The following is a 17936-nucleotide window of genomic DNA, read 5'->3' as shown; positions in this document are numbered from 1 at the left end:
CGTGCGAGGAAGTCGGGTGAAGATTGGATTTAGAAAGGTCCAGATTACAGACACCAGTCAACAAAACATTGAATATCACAAAAAACTTATTGCTGTAAAAGCAATGACATAAGGAGCTCTTACTCCTCTGTATTTTCCCCCAGGAGAGGAATGGAAAAAAAATCTGTACTGTACGATTCAGTCATTCAGATTCCTAAGATTAAATGTCTCTGTAATCAATGCATTCTTTCTTTTCCTTTTTAAAAAAATTTTTTTTAGACTGTCATAGTTAGGATGCCATGAACTCAGCTCAGGGTGGCATGGTTGGCTACATGGGAGGCTTTTCAAGAACTGTAAGAAATGGTCTCCTTGAGGAAGGAAAGGATAGGGAGTTCCACTAGCCATTTACTAAAATTACAACCATTCCAGTTAACTGGGTAATTTTTGCACAGAATTTTATAAAATGGTGTATTTTAAAAACTGTGTCAGGGTAAACACATCTTTCCAATATCTATTTAAAGTACATAAATATTTGTTATTGTCCTTCTTTTACACATTAAGAAACAAAGGCTGAATTGACTTGCCTAAAGCTATAACTAATTAATGCAAGGATAGAATGTGAACTTGGGACTTTGAACTGAGAGAACAAACAAGATGAAACACTGCAAATAGAAGCATAATGAAAAGATAATATAAACTTTATATTTCAAGCATAAACTCACTACCCCAATATACAAATCATCTTCCCATAAATGCCTTTAGGCAAAAAAAGCAGCCTGAAAAGCTGTTTCTCACTGAAAACAGAATCTGTTTAGACCAGATCACTTCTTTACTTGCCAATTTTGTGTATCTAGCATTATCCCCATTAAGCTTGTTGCTTCTGAGAAAATTCCTAAAGACAGACTGGAATTTAAATTAAATTTTCAAATAATTTGAATTCAGTTGAAGAGAACCAGGCAAATTTAAACTTCATCATGAAAAGCTGCAGCAAAATCATGCTTGAAATTTCTTGTACTAATCTCCCAGGTAGATGGTTGGTGTGAGTCAGCCAGAGCACTTGTACTAAATGTGGGAATGGAGCTGACTCAGAGACAAGTAATTGGCATCATTTTATGGGATGTCATCAATTGCAGCTTCAATAAATGTCAGTTTTTTCTCTGTCTTGGTCAAATGTTAATTTTCATTGCAGTTTTGACTGAACCTAGCAGAATTTTTTTTATTTTTTGGGCTTTTGGTAAGTTCCCTGAAGCAGGGGCCATCCATGATCTTTATTTTTTTAATGGAAAGGACAGTGGATTGCCAAGCACAATTCTTATTTCTCTGACTTGCATGACCTGGAGGTGACAGCACAGACATGGGCACTGCACCCCTCCAGTGTTTGTGCATTTTGGAAGAACAGTGTAGTTCTGTAGCAGGGTTTGGGATTTCTCTCCTTTTTCTGGACATTAATTTGGAAGGAATTTTGGAAAGAATTCATTGCAGTGGTTTTGGTAAATGCCTTTGTGATACTGGTGAAAATTGAGAGATAGGGAGTTTTTAGTGGCATTTCTGTATAACTTTAAGCAATTTCAGACTTTCGTAATGACTTTTTTTTTTCCTAAACATGCTAAGTTAAAAGCAGACCAAACATTTCCTAGTTTCCTGAGCTTCTAAATATCTTCTGTACTGGATGTTGTTTGAATTGCATTCCTTTGCCTGAGCTGTCTTGTTTGTTCTGGTGTTTGTGATTCATTTGAATGTGCACCAGCCAGCACTTGAATAATGGAAAACCTAAAGTAAATAAGTGATAGTGCCTGCTAGAGAATCAAAAGGTTCTACAGTGAGCTGTGGTGCTCTTTAGAACAATTTAAATATCTTTCTGTAAACAAACTGTTGAATGAAGAGTGGTTGAATGGAAGCTGAAAAGCTTGAATCATTCAAGTTTGGGACACTGAGAGCCTAGACTAAATTTAAGTGTTATTACTTTGAAGTTCTTAAAAGGAGCTATAGGGCATTCTTAGAAGGGCTTTCTTTACCTTTGCCTGGGTTTTATAATTTAATCTAGGTTTGGAGGATTGAACTGGGTTTATTCTCATTGCGCCATTGTTACAGTTTCCTCCCATATATCCATATATGGCAATTTTTTAAAGGTTGGTGAGTTGGGGTTTTTTCCCCTAAAGTGCAAGATGCTTTAGATTTTAGATGCCAATTCTGTAATTAACAACAGGAAGTTTGTAAAATGACTGGAAGTGGTTCTTGAAAAATTCTGGTTTTGTTTTATGAGTTTTTTGTGTGTGTATTTTTGTTGTTTTTTGTTTGGTTGGTTTTTTTTTCCCTTAAATGTGCCCCAGAAGCCAGAACTATCTTACAGGATGCCTGCTTTAAGAAAGAATGAAGCAGGTAGGTCCATTAGAGTTGATCCTTTCATCATGTTTGATAAATTTTGAAAGAAAATGGGTCAGACTGTAACATTAGATTGTAAAGAAAGTGAAATATGAGATAACAGAAAAAAAGGTATATCTGTTTGTACCATATGTATTTTACACTTTCTATCTGAGCTGCATGAGATAAGCTTCTGTCAATCTTTCACTCCATCATCACAAACTTGACCTTTTCTGTGTTGCATAAATGTTGTCATACAGTTCACATGTGGTCAGTGTGGTGATCCTCCAGTTTTGTCTTCCATAAACCTTGGTTTTGTTTTTCTGACAATTCATTTCCTGTTGATTCATATTCTTAGTTTATTTGTTATTGTTTTTAACATTCTGCCAAAGGCTGTTACTTGAAATTGTTGTCTGGCAGCACTGGGCTGAAGCTTGTCAGAGCCTGGACTCCTGGCACCTTTCATTGCTCAGTCACCAGTTTATATAAATTTTAGGGAATTTCATGGAGGCTTCAAACCTCTTAAAAATGTGGCTGATACTGGCCAAAAGTTGTGGGGCAGGTTGCATATGCACACTTCTGTTATCATACAAGAAATCTAAGAAGGTTGTTTAACATAAATTCCTGACCTGGCCCTCTATTTGCTTCTTGGTTATGGAACAATTCCCTGAATGTGTTTTTGCAGCCTTGCTTTGTACCCAGGGAACTCCCTGTGGTGGCTCTGGTTTTGCTAGAGCCATACTGACTTCATTAAGATGTGGGCATCAGAATGGCATCCTGGAGTTGTCCTACTTGTGTGTAAATGCTTTACTACATGGTTGCTCTCTCTTTAGAAAGGCTGTTGTGCAAGCAAACCACGCCGATTTCCTTCAGCGTTATTTCACTGGCAGTTTGTGGGTAGCAAGTGGGGAACAGTAGATAAAGATTTTGTTCTTTCTGAACAGTGAACCACGTGAAATTTTGTAAAGCTGGAGGTGGGGAAAAAACGCAGTGTGCTTCAGCCATGTAATTTGGTTACAGCTGTAAAGGGTATTATTCATTTATCACTTCCTTCTAGAAGCTTTCTGTAACTGCATGAGCTATTCCTGCAATTCAGTGACATGTGCATCACAAAGGCTTGAAAATGGGAATGGATCGGAAACTCCTGTTATTTCAAATTAGGTAGCTGTAAACTGGCTGCAGGCCTTTAGGTTGAAAGACTAAGCATTGATTTCAACATACTGCTGGGTTGTATCACAGAGGAGATAAAAGTTGATTCTACAGGAAGTGGAAACTTAGACACGCTAGTATGGAACTCAGTAAGCCCACTGAATGTATGTTTGCTGCTCACAGATCATATCATAAAGCAATTTATTTGTATCAGTGGCTGTCACATCATGTAGGATCAATCTTTCCCTAAACAGAGAATACTTATTAAGGAAAGCTGCTGCAGACCTGAGCTTGCATTCTAGCTGTGATATCTCCATGGGCCAATAACCACATGTTTTATCTGGTTTTCTTCCAGTGCATGAACATGCCTAGTGAGTAACACATGAAAACCAAATACAACAAGGGTTGATACATTTGGCCAACTTACAGAGTATAAGGATCTCATTATTTTTTCCTACTTCCTGACTTTTTTTTTTTAAATGTGAAATCTATCTAGTTTCTTTTTAAGAGCCCAGGCAATGTTCTTTCCTATTTCATCTGCAAGTTAGTCTTTCTGTGGGTATGGCTCTGTTGAATGATGAACTTGGTTGCTATTTATTTATTTTTGTGGTAGCTTTTTTACTTGGCTCTTCAAGGAAGTAACAGTTATTTTTTCTTATTTTCTTTGTACATGAAGGAAGGTGAGGGTCACATTCTTTAGGGGAGGAACAAAGAAGGATGTGAGAAATGCACTACTTGCTGCTATCAATAAAACTTTAATTAACTAAATGCTCTGTCTGGCTTCTTGCCCATGTGATATATAAAAATCAGAGAGATTCTCCTAAGTCATTATTACTGGTTATCAAAAATACTTACGTTTCCATTTACAGTAAAGCCTGAAGAATAATTGGCTGACAAGTCTCAATATACAAAGAAAACTTGGTTATTCAAGTTATGCATTTTCCTAAATTTGCATGTTTGCACTGACATGCTGAAGAGTTGCCTTTATCAATCCAATCCATATGTAAAATTGCCTTCATGTATGCAAAGTGTGAGTCCCATAGCAGGACTCCTGGGTCTGCCCAGGGTTTGTAGCATCACAGAAGAGTTTGGGTTGGAAGGGACTTTAAAGATTATCTACTTGCAAGCCCCTGCCATGGGCAGGGACACCTCCCACTGGAGCAGGTTTGGTCAGTGCCCCATCCAGTGTGGCTTTGAACACTTCCAGCATCGTCTGGATTTGCTGCAGGATGAGGGATTCCACCTGCAGAAATCCTGGGAGAGGAGAGCTCCTGTTCAGCAAGGGCTGTGCCTTGCCTCCTCCTGTGCCACTAACCTGGTTTCTCTTGATGTGCTGTCTTGCTGCAAGTGCTGTTCACCACTCAGTCAGGATTTAAACTGTCTGAGCAGGAATTGGGCAGCTGGGCTACCACTGCAGATGGTGTGACTCATCTTGCCTCCCCTAGGGGGAATGAGCCTCCCTACTCTAAACTTCTGTGAGGTTTTTAATAATTCCCAAGTTCTCCTGCTGGAGACCAGTAACAATGCTCACCTGTCCAGAAGGGATTGAACCAGTATCAGTTTTGCCTGCAAGTGGATATCCTTCGGCTGCATTTACAGTCACATGTAATGAGCAGGAAAACAACTCTGACTGCCTTGCTTTACTTTTTATTCCTAAATCTTCTGGTTTTTGTCTCTAATCTTCAGGCTCAGACAATAAATGGGGTTTAACTGTGCATCCTAACACTGAGCTGATTAGATGCAGATCTGTGGATCAAATATTGAGCTGTCAGAAGGGAGACGTGCCATGCTGCCCACGATGAAGTGGTGTCTTGTTAGAGCCCCATCAGGCAAACCACATGTCAGTGTGTTTTTCCAGAGCCCAGCAGTCCCTGGGTGCCATCCTGTGTGTGCCACAGGAGGGGAGAATGCAGGGACAGCATCCACACCATTGGAAGGGCAGCCCTGGCACCAGGCAGGAAGCTGGGACTCCGTCAGCTGCAGGTTTGGTGTGACTCTTCCCCCAGTTACCCTCCTGTGGGTTGGTGCTGCGAGATTCTGGGCCCCTCTTTCCAAAAGGTCACCTGCATCACTGCTGCAGGAGCTGGTTGCACTGTGCCCTGGTGGCCTTGTGCAGTGCAGGTGCTGGCAGACAGGGGTGACCTCAGGCAGCATTACCCACCACTGAGCCTCCCCACATCGGCTCCTTGATTGCCCGTTTCCCATTAATTGCAGATACTGTCAGACAGTCTCTTTTCTTGCCAGTGTTGTTGCAAGAAAATATTTTTAGTAGCTGCTTTTCACCATCAAAATTATTATTCTGCCATGAATCAGAGCTGACTTAAATGCAGGTGAAAAGGATGACCCCCTAAGCCAGGGTGTCTCTGCCAGACCCCAAAAGTGGTTGAGCTTTCTGCCCATGAGCTCTCCTGAGCTGCCTTACATCATCTCCTTGTCCCTGAGTGGGGCTTGCCACAGCTGATAGCAGCCTGGCCTGACAGCCTGCAAAGGGTGGGGGAAAGAAAACATCCTGAAATCCCACTCCTTACAAATGGAGAGCCCTGGTAACCATTATTATCTGTTGAGAGCCAGGACTTCCCAGGTTGCTCTTTGGAGCACAGGAAAACTCATTGTTTTCTTCCAGCCCATTTTTTTCATTCTCTGGTTCACCATTCATGTAAATTTCCTTTTAAGTGGTGTTTACATTTGCAACTTTAAAAATGTGGGAAAGGTTCTGTCGTGGCAGGCTGTAATACAGTGCAAGTAACTATTTCTGAGCTGGCCTTGCCTTGCCTCTTGCCCTCTCATCTGTCATCAGCTCCCTCCTGTGTTTTGTGAAATTTTTGCTTCACTGCTGAGAGTGGCACAGCAAAAAGTGAGCTCATACAGAGCTCAAATTACTGTTGAACCTTCAGTTCAGGTCTGTTTAATGGAACCCTTCCTTCTCAAAACCCTTTCACCCTCCTTTTACTTGAGTCATAAAACCTCTTCTGTTTGAACTTAGTGAAAACAAACCCCAAACCCTTTCTGTTCTAGTTACAAAATGCTTTGATTCCTTTCCCTGGTTTTCTTTCTCATTATTTACTGAGCTCCTGCTGGAGTAGTGTCTTGGGGTAAAAAGACACTGCTTCTTAGCTGAACAATTTAAATTTTTCATCAAGGGAGATGTATAACCAAACTCTTTGTGAAATGAGTTAGCCATCCATTCTACTCCAGCTCCAAGTAGGATGTGTGGATCATTTCAAGACCCAGGAGAATTCAGACACAATAGGGTAGGTACCTATGCCATAGTACTTCATCAGCTGTGGACGTAAAGGAAAACTTCTGGCTGCTTCTGGCAAAAGCTGCCATAAATGAATGACTTTGGGTGTGTGTGTGTGTCTCAGCTCATGAGACAAGGGTGAATTTTTGCATGTTATGCTGAGTAGTGGTGTGTGAGTATCAGCCCGTATTTACAAAAGCTGTTGTATGTGTCTTTTCAATTTCTGAATTTTTTTTCCTGAGGCAAATATGTGCCAGGATCTATTGTTGACCTTATTAAGTAAATTCCATCTCTCCTTCTGTGTTCTAGTTTTGCTTTTTGGGTTTCTGTGCTATTGGCTAACCTGTTAGCTATGCTTAAGTTCAAGAGGATCTAAGTTACAGAGTCAGTCATGTGAAGAAAAAAATAAATTGTTGGTACTTCTGAGTTTTTTCCATGATCTCCCTGTATTGCTTTTCGGGGTTTTTTTTGAGATGGGTGAAACAAAGTTACTATGGCAGGGTGTGGACAGCTTTTTAAAGATACCAGTCTTGCATTTATGCAGGAAAACCTTTGCTATCTTCTGCAGTCAGAATTTCAGCAAACCCACTATCACTGCAGAATCATTTGGGTGTGGATTCTCTCCACTTGCTGTGTTTGACTTTCACAGGGATCAGTACATATGTAAAAACATTTAATGAGAACTAGTAAGATATTTTAGCCCTGCAGACTTGTTCCTCTGTAAGCATTCAGCCAACATTATTGAGATCAATGGTTTCCTGTGTTTTATTAGCACAGCAGTTCCAGCTGGTCCTGTAATCTCACATTTCTTTTTATAACTATTTTATAAGGAGAAGGACCCAGTTAAACCAGTTCAGGTTTCTCTGTTGCAGTGCTCTAATGCTTGCTGTCATTGTAACAAATCTGTCTTGGCTGTCCATCTGCTGTGCTTGCCAAGCCTCTGCCGTGTCTCCCTGGCACACCTGCCTTTGTGCCAAAAGCTCTGCAGTCGCTTAGGCAGCTGTATCTTTTTGACCATCTTTGCCTCCTTGTATCCAGATGTGTACACACAAATGCACTATCTAATGTTTGCTTGGTATTTTTGAGCCAACACAGGCTGAGATTACAAGGCAGTTCCACCTCTCTGTGAAGGACTGCTCTAGGCACTGAAATCTCCCAAGCCAGAGCTGTGTGTCCCTCACACCCTGGGGACAGAGCAGGGCTGGTGCAGGGACATGGTAAAGAGAGTGGGTGGCAGCTGCTGTGGGGTGATGAGGACAGCTTGTGCTACCCGATACAGGGAGCCAGGTGGTTTCTGTTTGTTGCCAGTAAGGGTGGGGATAAAAGGTGGCCAGGAGAGAGGGGCCATCCTATACCTGCATCCATTGCTCCGGTGCAGGTAGCTCAGCTGTAGCAAGAAGACTTTAGCTCTTGGGGCCTTTGTTTTCCGCTTCTCCAGACCAGAAAAATACAGGTGAGCAGAGCCTGGAGGCTTTTTCAAGACCTAATGCTGAGGTGACTCTGATCCTGCTCTGGATACCTGGGACTGGTGAAGCTGTGCCACTGTGGTCTTTGCTCTGCTGCTGAACTGCTGGCACCAGGAGATGTATGGGAGAATCCACTAGGTTTGTGCCTTTGTCTCCATGCAGGAATCCTGGCTGTATTTTGGTACAGGAGTGAGGTCAGGGGAGGGTTCTTTACATTCTCAGTTGGGGTGGTAAGACTCAGGTGCTTGCTAAGAATTCAGGATTGGCATAAACCTGTTGTAGGGTGGAATGGCTTGCTTTGTCCATGTTATGGTAACTTCCAAGTATCTTGTTGAATGTATAAATGGAGGTAGGTCTTTATGATTCTGCAGATCAAAACAGTAATTTAAACTGGACTAGAAATACATAAAAGTAATGGTGAAAAATATTACTTGTAAATTAGTTTTAAATAAATGTGTAGTTTAACCATAATGAAATAATTCAATCTAACAACTTTCCTTACCTCCCCTGTTCTAAGCAGCTTCAGGCTTCCCCCTTTATTGCCTCTTGAAATTTACTGGTTTAGAGGTCAGAACCAGAGTTTTTTTTAGAAACAAGCAAAATGTCTCAGTAGGCTTCCAAATTCAGAGGTATTTTCTTGATTTTTATTACATTCAATGAATTCTGCAACTAGCTATTTTAATTCAATAAATAGTTGCTCCAAAGCTGAGAACGTGATGAAAAGTCACGACTGTGACTAAGATAGAAAAAGACAGCTCTAGTAGTTCTAAAATCTGGAATCAGAACCAAAAATAATCAATTTTTGAACTTGAGATAATAATTACTTTCATAAATTTTATCTATAAACAAGATGTCTGTTCCACTTTGTGCCCAGCCTGCTTCGGGGGGTTTTATCTAAGTAAATAAAATCAGTTTCGCTTTGATGCTTTTGTGGATCTACTCTGCCTTCACCTACCTCTCTTAATGCAACGCTGATAGGAATATCAGTTGAATGTGTGTTCATGTAGAACATTAGAACTGAGTATATTTTCCATGGGTAATGAAGAATTTGGGTAAATGTGTGTTATATGTGACTAATTAGTGGTGCAGTTTATCTGCCTCTTCAGCAAACAAAAGGCTCATGTTACAGCAACCCTTCTGCAGAGAATATCAATCAAGATTTCTGCTTAAATCATTTTCATCTATTAGCATCTGTTCACATCTAGAATACAAATCAACACCAGTGCATTCTCCTCTCATATGTCTTCGTTGAATCCTTTTTAGCTGAAGAGAAAAATGGAGGCATGGCATTATTTTGAGCCTGCATGTGCATTGCTCTTGATGTAAAACAGTGAAACTCACAGTCTGCAAGCTTTCCATACACAGACATTGCCCCTGGCTATGCAAGAAGATATTTAGATGTGCAGATCATGAAGAAAATTTGTGGTCTGTTAAGGAAAGATTACACTGGGTAAAAATTAGTTTGAAAATTGAGGCTTGCTATGACTTCTTTCTTAAATCTAATAGATGCCTGGATTGAGGGAATTACTCATAAGAAGGAAGTCATAAAACTGGTTTGAATTAGATTTCAAAGGCAAGGGTTATGTTGGTCATTTAAAGCCTTGGATTTCTCACCACCACTAGAGTCAATAAATAGCAACCTAACACAAGATTCTGGCAAAGTATGGTCTGCTGTGTAAAGACCCTTTTGCAAGTTAAAACTGAATGATTTGGGATCATATTTAGCATCTGTTGCTTGTGCTGGAGTAGTACATGGGAGGAGGTGGCTTGTTCTCACCAGTGTGGGATGCTTGGAGATCCCACTGAAACTGAGCCATTATTTTATTTATGCATGTTTTGGCTTGGCCTTCAAATCCGAGTTGGAGAATGTAGGTCAGCTGCACAGTGAGGCTCTGGGTTCTGAAAGGAGATTTCCAGTCCTGTCCCAGTGCCTTTCCAGTACCCTTTGGACTTCATTAACAGTCTGCTTGCTGGCTCCCTCCAGCACAGAGACTATGAGCCATCTGACACTCCTTTGCCAGGGGCAGCCTGTTTGCTCAGTAATGAAGGAAATGGGTACCAAGTACGTTACATCTTTCTAAAGCTGTTACAATTTCCCTACCACCACCATCTTTACTGTTAATCCAAATATTTGATATTTACAAAATCACAGTAGACTAAATAACGTTTTCAATTCCAACGGGATGTGATTGCTTCCAGGGTGCTACCAGGCAGTATCTTAAGACATTTCTATCTGAATACAAAATCTGACTGATGAGAGAGGGAAGAAGAGGCTGGTAATGAGATTATGAAGTGAAATATTGGCAAACAACGTTTTCTGTCATGGAGACTAGGGAAGGAGGAGAACGATTTATGCAAAATAAAGAGAGACTTTTTTTAACATATTAATTATGGATTAAAAATTTGTAGTTTAAGCAGCGGGATTTAATTTCTTAGCTGAATCAGATTTTATAGTTGGTCTGTGGAATAGACTGCATTTGGGAGAAATATTCAAAACATAATTATTGTAAGAATTTAAACCAGAAGTGGGAAGGGGAAAGGAATGGGGAGAAGGAGGAAGCAGTCTCAGTAAGGCTCTGAGACTAGGACTTGTGTATTTAATTGAGGGTTTTGTTTTGGTTTTGTTGAAGCTTTTGAAGCCTTTTCAGTCAGTAACACACACCTTCTCTTCTGAGGAGTCAAGGATCTCTGACAGACAACTTAGCCAGGGTTACCAAATGAAAACGTATCATCTGTAGCACCCACCTTCCATTAAACTCTTTCAACATCAAAGGGTTTACACTGAGGGTAAGTTTTCTTATCCATTGTTCATTTTGGTTCTTGAATTCTTCATAGGACTGTCTGCCATGAAGCCATTTATTGCCTTGGTAATAAGTGAGGGCTTTTTGCTTAGAAAACATTTGTACAGTGGCAGTGCCTGTTAAGCATAAAATGCTTCTGAGATATCCTCTGGAAAAAATATCCATAAATAGAGAAGGAACCACTTAATCAATACTATTACTTGTAATTCTCTGCTTTCTTTATCTTGCCTGTTGCTTTTATTCTCTTTATTAGCTTTCCATGATGGGGAAGTTTTCTTTCAAAAGAGACAAGGTGGCCCTGTTATTCTTCATTGCTTTGTTTCATCTGCAGCTCACACAGTAATGTGATAGGGATATTGGGAGTTACAATTTCAGAACTGTTCATGCAGGTAGTTTGTCTTTAAAATATAATTTTTTTTCCTTCCTCTTGCTACTACTTGGGTTTTTTGCCATATCATGTCTTCTATTTTACTGCTTTTTATTATTTCATTTTACAGTGTCTTACATAGTCTGTGAACACAAAGTAAATTGATGGCTTCTTAATCAGAGGCTATTACAGCATTTTCCTGGTTCGATGAGGTCTCCTTGCTGTCAGATAAATCTTAAATAATCCAAAGCACTTTAGGTGGAAGAATTGTTTTAATAAAACTTACCCTATGTTAAATTCCTGGAGGTTTTTGTCTTTCTATCAGCAGTCCTCATTGGGGTTATTAATATAGAGTTATTAACTTTCAGATATTCACTAAGGCTATGTTTCATTCACTTCTCTTCAGTTTTCTTTTAGTCTTTTAATAAAATAGCATCATTAGATCTTTGTCATATCTGGACTTGTCTCTTATGTATGGAGGATAGAGGTGATTTACTGTCTTAATTTCAAAGTCCCAAATTTTATGCTAAGTACAGTGGCCAGTGCTCAGTGCAGCTGACAGACCTTCCCCAGAGGAAGGCTGGTTCAGTGACAGCAGAGGAATGAAGATGACAACGAGAGTCACGGGGCTGGAGGAATGGGCAGGTGTTAATGCTGGGCAGAGAACAGCAAAGTGAATATTGGCCAGGCAGTGGGAGTGACCCTCCAGCACTGACTTCTGTTCAGGCTAATTTTGTTCCTCTGTTCTTTTTGTGATCACAAAACTTAGTTAAGATTTAGTGCATTCTCTTCCCCTTCCTTGTTAGCATGGAGGTGGTCCCAGCTGGGGGTGGCAATGAGCCCAAGCACTGCACAAAGTCAGGGAAGGCTGCACTTCATTGCTGCTGTGCCTGGGCCCATTTAATAAAGTTTGAGAGCATGCAGCAGCAGTGTGTGCATTTTATGGTGATGACAGAGCCTCTTAGGCTTTAAATGCACTTTATTTCCAGTACCATGACAGGGTTTTCATGCAGCTTGATGCTGTGTCTAAGGTTTACCTCAGCATTTCCATTATAAGCCCCTGATTTCAAGGTATGCTGTGCAGCAGCCTGGTTACAGAGGACTTAGTGGGAAAGGATTTTGTTAAGATTAACAAAGGGAAAATTTTCACTCATTTAAAATTTGTAGAGTAAAAATACCGAAATGAAAGAAAGCCTCCATATGTGTGATTAAAATTATCTGAGATGGAGTTTGAGGTATTTGGAATAAGAGGCATGTCTGTAGTAGAGTGGGAATGTGGAGTGGGTTAAAGGTAGAATGGGACAGCATTTCATGAGGTGAGGACTGTGAAGTTGTTGGCACTGACCTGAAGTAGTAAACACAAATGTTAGCAAGGCTCCTGCAGTGAGCAGGGGCTGGAGTGACTGTAAATGCTGTTCTGCTGGAGTTCACCACCCCTGTGTGCTGGGAGCTGTTCCAGCCACAGGATCTGCCTGCAGAGCTGTTTCTCTGCATCACCATTTCCATGAGATGGGATTGCTGATGGCCTCTGGCTCACTTGGTGTGGCTTGATGCTGGACTGGTGTCTTCTGTTTGTTGGGAATTGTCTCTAGAAACTCTTGGATCTCTACTGGTGGCATATTTGTGACTTGTAATAAACTTTTCTGTGACTGTGAGCCATGTGCTTGACTAAAATGTAAGAGGAAATTAGTGGGACATCTGGCCTCTGTAAGGGTCAGACTTTCATTTTTACTTTCTTGACTAGAGTTTCATGAATTCTAAGTTGAGTGACCTTTTGACTAAAGCCTATCTTGCCTTTCTTTTTCTTTTCCCATTTTAAAAAGGTTTCATGGATCTGTTAAATTGTAATTCTATTTGGTAAGATGGTCATTCTTTGGTCATACACTCAGATCTAAACACACAATAGTTGGAGGCAGTTTGTGGTATTAATTAGTGGAAAAGGAAGACTTGAGTTAATCAGCTCCTAGTGAATGAAATCTTAATGGCTGCATTGACAGATTCCAGTGCTGGCCTTGTGGACTGTTGTAGGAATTTAGCAGTGTGCAGTGATTCTCATTTTCCAAATGAAAGTCTGTTAAAAATGAAGTACTGTCTTTGCATGACTTCAATTCTAAATCATCTGTATTAATTTTTAATTTCATATTTTTAATGTAAATTAAATGAATAGTTGGTCTAGAACTAATAAAGCCAATGATATGTCAGATTTTTAGAGTGAGAAGGGATTTCTGGCACTAATGCTAAACAGGCTTACATGTTACTCAGCCTCCAACTTTAGTCTGCCAATCAGATTTTGTTTTTCACATATTTTCTTAATAGTTTGCACATTCAGGGAAGTTTTTTTACAAGAAACACTGTAAAAAATATCAAATAGAGGTGATTCATCAAGATCCATTCTGATTATTTACAAAGGCAGCATGTGTGCCTATGTATGTGCATATGTGTCTGTGTGTTTATGTGTATGTTTTGAACCAGCAGGCCTTACCCACACACAGAAGGTAGTCACATTGTGGTTTTTTGGCCACATTTGTGGCCAAGAAATGGGCTGTTTAGTCTCCTTTTAAGTCCATTTGTGGACTTTAAAGGAAAACAAATATATGTAAGCAAGACTGACACTTGAGATTATAAGGAATTCTAATACTCTCTGCCAGAGTTAGGGTCATCTTTTCCCAATGATGTAAAATTCACGAGTCATATGTTGCAGTTTAAGTAGGCAGGATTTGAAATTACTGCACATCTAGAAGTGTAAGAATTAGTTAAATGCAGAAGGGCTTATTTTACAGAGCTCACTTTGCACTTCCAGGTCCACTTTGAGTTTTCTGTTCTACCTAATTCCTCAAGTAAGTTGATTTCTGATTTGGATTTTTTTAGGTTTTTTTTTTTAATGCTCACCTTCTTACAAAATAAGGAAGCTTGATTTCAGCTCTCCAGAGTGTCACGAAGGTAAATTGGAACATGTTAGTGGGTGAACACCATGTTTCTGCTCCTGACTTTAGTCCTGGGCTACCATGATAAACAGTCAGGTGGGGAGAAACACTTCCAAAAAGTGACACCTTTTGTGTATATATATTACCATATTGCTACCAGCTATAACAAGGAAGTGTTATAAATTCAATTTATGAAGCCTTGTTGTGTGTGTATAGGCTTGCAAGGGGAGCCCTCCTGCAAGCTGACGACCAGCACAGGTGCATGCTCCTACATACACGGTGCAAAGCTCTGCAAAAGAGCTCTGGAAACTTGAAAAAACTCTGCTGTCTAATGAGAAGTCTCATGTGGATTTAAACCTATATTTGATTTGAATTTATTTAAATAACTGTGAGAACATGTGCTACTAAAGCCACTTTTTTCAAGACCTAATTGCTTTTAAGTCTTGAAGAACTCATCTTGTGGATGCATGTCTGCAATTCTAAACAGCTTTAAGATAAATGTAGATTAATGAAATGTCTTGAGAGTACTTGCCTATACATGCACTTAACCTAAATGGATGAATAACTGATTATATGAATCTTTCATTACAGAGAGACAGAGGAGAGTCTAAAGTTTTTAATTTAAATTAAGAAGGCTGGGACTGACTTTCATACGTGTCCAAATGGTATTCACGTGTCTCCTTTCTAGGAGTCTGCCACTCATTTACAGTCTGATCTCATCCCTCTCCAACAGGAGCAGATGGGGATTCTTGAACTTGGCCCAAATTCCTAGAAAGTCTCTGCACTGACATTTTGTGAAGTGTGAGAGGAACTGGGAATTTGGATGGCAGAGGGTGCAGTAACAGAGAATGGTACAAGGATGAAGCAGTAATGCTTCCTGCACGTCATTCAGCACTGTGGCATTGACTGTGATTGTAGAATATCTCAGTGAGGCAGAATAAATGCTCCTGTCTTGCCATCTAGGTGACATCTGACATAGATATTCTTTGCTTGATTGTTTGCTTGATCCCCCCCCCCCCACTTCTCCCCCCCAATATAATCAGCTCAAAATGATCATTCTTAATGACATTTCCAAATTGGAACATCCTGATACTTGAGTCTTTCCCTCCCTCCTCTCTCATTCAGATTTGTATGGGAATTTTGGCTGTTTTGTGGACATTTTGAGGCCTGTGCTGAAGATGGATCTGAAAGTCACATGCCGATATTTCCTATTCCTCTTTCTTTGGCACATGCCTGCCTATTTCCTTGTGGTCCTGGCATTGCTGCTCCCCTCTGGAGGAGCCTGGGAAGGAAGGCTCAGATCCCAGGGGATTTTGAACAAAAACATGACTGGTTCTGCTACCCAGTGTTATCTAATGGAACAAGCAGAGATGAGTGTGTGTATTATTGGAAATAAAATAGAGGGGGAAACTTGGGGTTGTTATATTTAGTTACAATAACTTTAACATTTTCCACATGGCAACATGATTCTATCTTTTCTTAACAGGCAATCCTTCCTTGCAAGTCATACTGGTAATCCTGTTTGCCCACAGCTTTTCTGATTAAGTTCTTGTTTGCTTCTTCAGGGAGAGATTTTGTGAGCAATCTTACAAGTTGATTATTCATAATTTAAAGCAAAACACTAAAGATAACAGAGAGTGCTTCTGGTGGAGTAACTTCTAAATACAAAATCCTCTTGCTTCTCTCAAAACATTAAATATTCACACATTGTGAGCAATCTTACAAGTTGATTATTCATAATTTAAAGCAAAACACTAAAGATAACAGAGTGCTTCTGGTGGAGTAATTTCTAAATACAAAATCCTCTCGCTTCTCTCAAAACATTAAATATTCACACCAGGAAAAGTCTGGAAGCTCTTCTTGAAAATGTGTGACTTCAGCCTCCATGCCAGCAAGATTTGTGTTAGAATGAAATTGCCATATTGTGTCTGACTACAGTTGTCTCTGTATTTATTAGGTGTCTACTTGCATGGTAGGCTTTTCAAAGGAGAGCTGAGCACATCTTTTGTGCATTAGTAACATTTAATTAGTAGCATTATTTTAATATGTAATTAATATATGGAAAACCTGTGTCTCTGCATGTGTGTAAAATTGCACACTAAGCTGAATTACTGCTTTGCAAATCATTTTCAGTTCATGAACTTAAATTTGTTCCCCTTTTTCTTAAAGTTTCAATTTATCAGTTATTTGTTCCACTGTTCCAACACAAAAGTCAGATATTGTTAATTCATGTATTTTAATTCTGTGGGACTGGGTGACAGTATGTAACAGAAGACTGAAGCAGGAAAGGGAATTACTGCTGCTGAGTGATTAGATGGATGCTGCTTTTCAGTACCTAGCAAGAAAGCTGGCAGATGTGTAGGCTGCACACACAGTATCTGTTTAATGCAGGCTGTTGGAGTTATCTGTCATACCCAGCTCTGACAAGCATGGGCCAATATTGTGTGCATCTCTCAGTGTAGGAGTCCTTTGCTGTCTCTCACTCCTTCCTTCCTTCTTTGTCTTTCTCTGTGACAAAATAGCCAGCTCTGAGAATGGATCATGTCAGCCCCCCTGCTGATCTGAACGTACTGAGCCCTCGTCCTCAAAATTCCACACCAGCTTCCAGGCCCCTCTGGCATCAGAGCAGTGCTGTGCTCTCCCCTTCAGGGTGCCCTATAAACTACGTGCAGTTTGTACCCAGCCCAAAGGCACTCCGCTTCTGCAGGAAGCACGATGCCATGTGGCACTGCTGTGCAGCTGAAAGCCACACCAGAGAAAATGCAAGGAATAGTCTGCCTTTCAAGCTAAATATTCAAGCAGCTGCTTTTGAGCAGCAAGCCTGCCAGCTCCCTGGATGCAGTGGATAATAGTATCCCTTGCTGTTCAGTGTCCTTCTGTGCAAGGAACAGACCTCAGCTGACATTTCTTCTCAAGTTTTTTACCCCCATTTTCAGGCCTGCACATGTGTTTGTGGTTTTCTTTTAAACTGTATGATACAGTTCCCATAGTGAATTTTAATGTACTTGTTGTCTGACAAAGGTCCTCTTGTCTGTTTTACAAGAAGCATATGCTGACATCCACTCAATTCTTTTCATCAAGTATTTGGCAGTGTAATTATATACAAAATGTTGTTCAGACTGTACACCTGCTGAAAGATCTGGCCTACAGTATGTATTTTTTTCCTTGGGTTTTGATCTACTCAACACTTGGAAGAAAATACAAATATGGTTGAGGCATAACCATCAGTATTCAAAATTTGAAATTTTTTATTTCAGTCTTATCTGTTGGTTTTATGTTTAGTTTACTTTATGAAAGCAAAAAACTATTACCCACACTTGCTAATGCACAGATTATGTAAAGAATTTAGAAAGGCATAAAAAATTTCAAATGCTAAATGAAACTTGACATTTTGGTGACTGTGAGATTAATAGCTTACTACTGAAAGCTTTCCATCCCTCTTGGACAGACTGGGCCTTAAGGGATCTCTGGAATAAAGGAGATTCCTTGGATCCTTGTCTTGTTGCTTTCTTCAGTGGTAAATTGGGACCTAATAAGAAGAAATCGTCTGGTATTTTCTTAACCTCTCATGGAGCATAGGTTTTTGGAGCAGCTGGTGAGTTGTTAGACTTTCCTAACTCAGCCCTGGAAAGCTCAGGGACAGCTGGC

General features: G+C 40.1%; 1 protein-coding gene across 3 annotated transcripts in view; it reads left to right on the top strand.

Annotated features, from left to right (window-relative positions):
* The window catches only part of FAM107B (family with sequence similarity 107 member B), a 59617-nt gene that overhangs the window by 9795 nt on the left and 31886 nt on the right, over nt 1-17936 (top strand). Inside the window, exon 1 of one of the 3 annotated variants that reach the window (XM_039730928.1) lies at nt 10963-10983. The exons of the other annotated variants lie outside the window; for them this stretch is intronic. The gene's annotated coding sequence lies outside the window, so the exon portion shown is untranslated. Of the gene's footprint in view, nt 1-10962; nt 10984-17936 lie in introns of those variants that run through there. 3 annotated transcript variants of the gene reach the window in all.

This window comes from Passer montanus, unplaced genomic scaffold, assembly GCF_014805655.1.
Source record: "Passer montanus isolate IOZ18808 unplaced genomic scaffold, ASM1480565v1 scaffold74, whole genome shotgun sequence".
Classification (NCBI taxonomy): domain Eukaryota; kingdom Metazoa; phylum Chordata; class Aves; order Passeriformes; family Passeridae; genus Passer; species Passer montanus.
The sequence above is the reverse complement of the archived record's forward strand: the minus strand, read 5'-3'. Positions and strand labels throughout refer to the sequence as shown.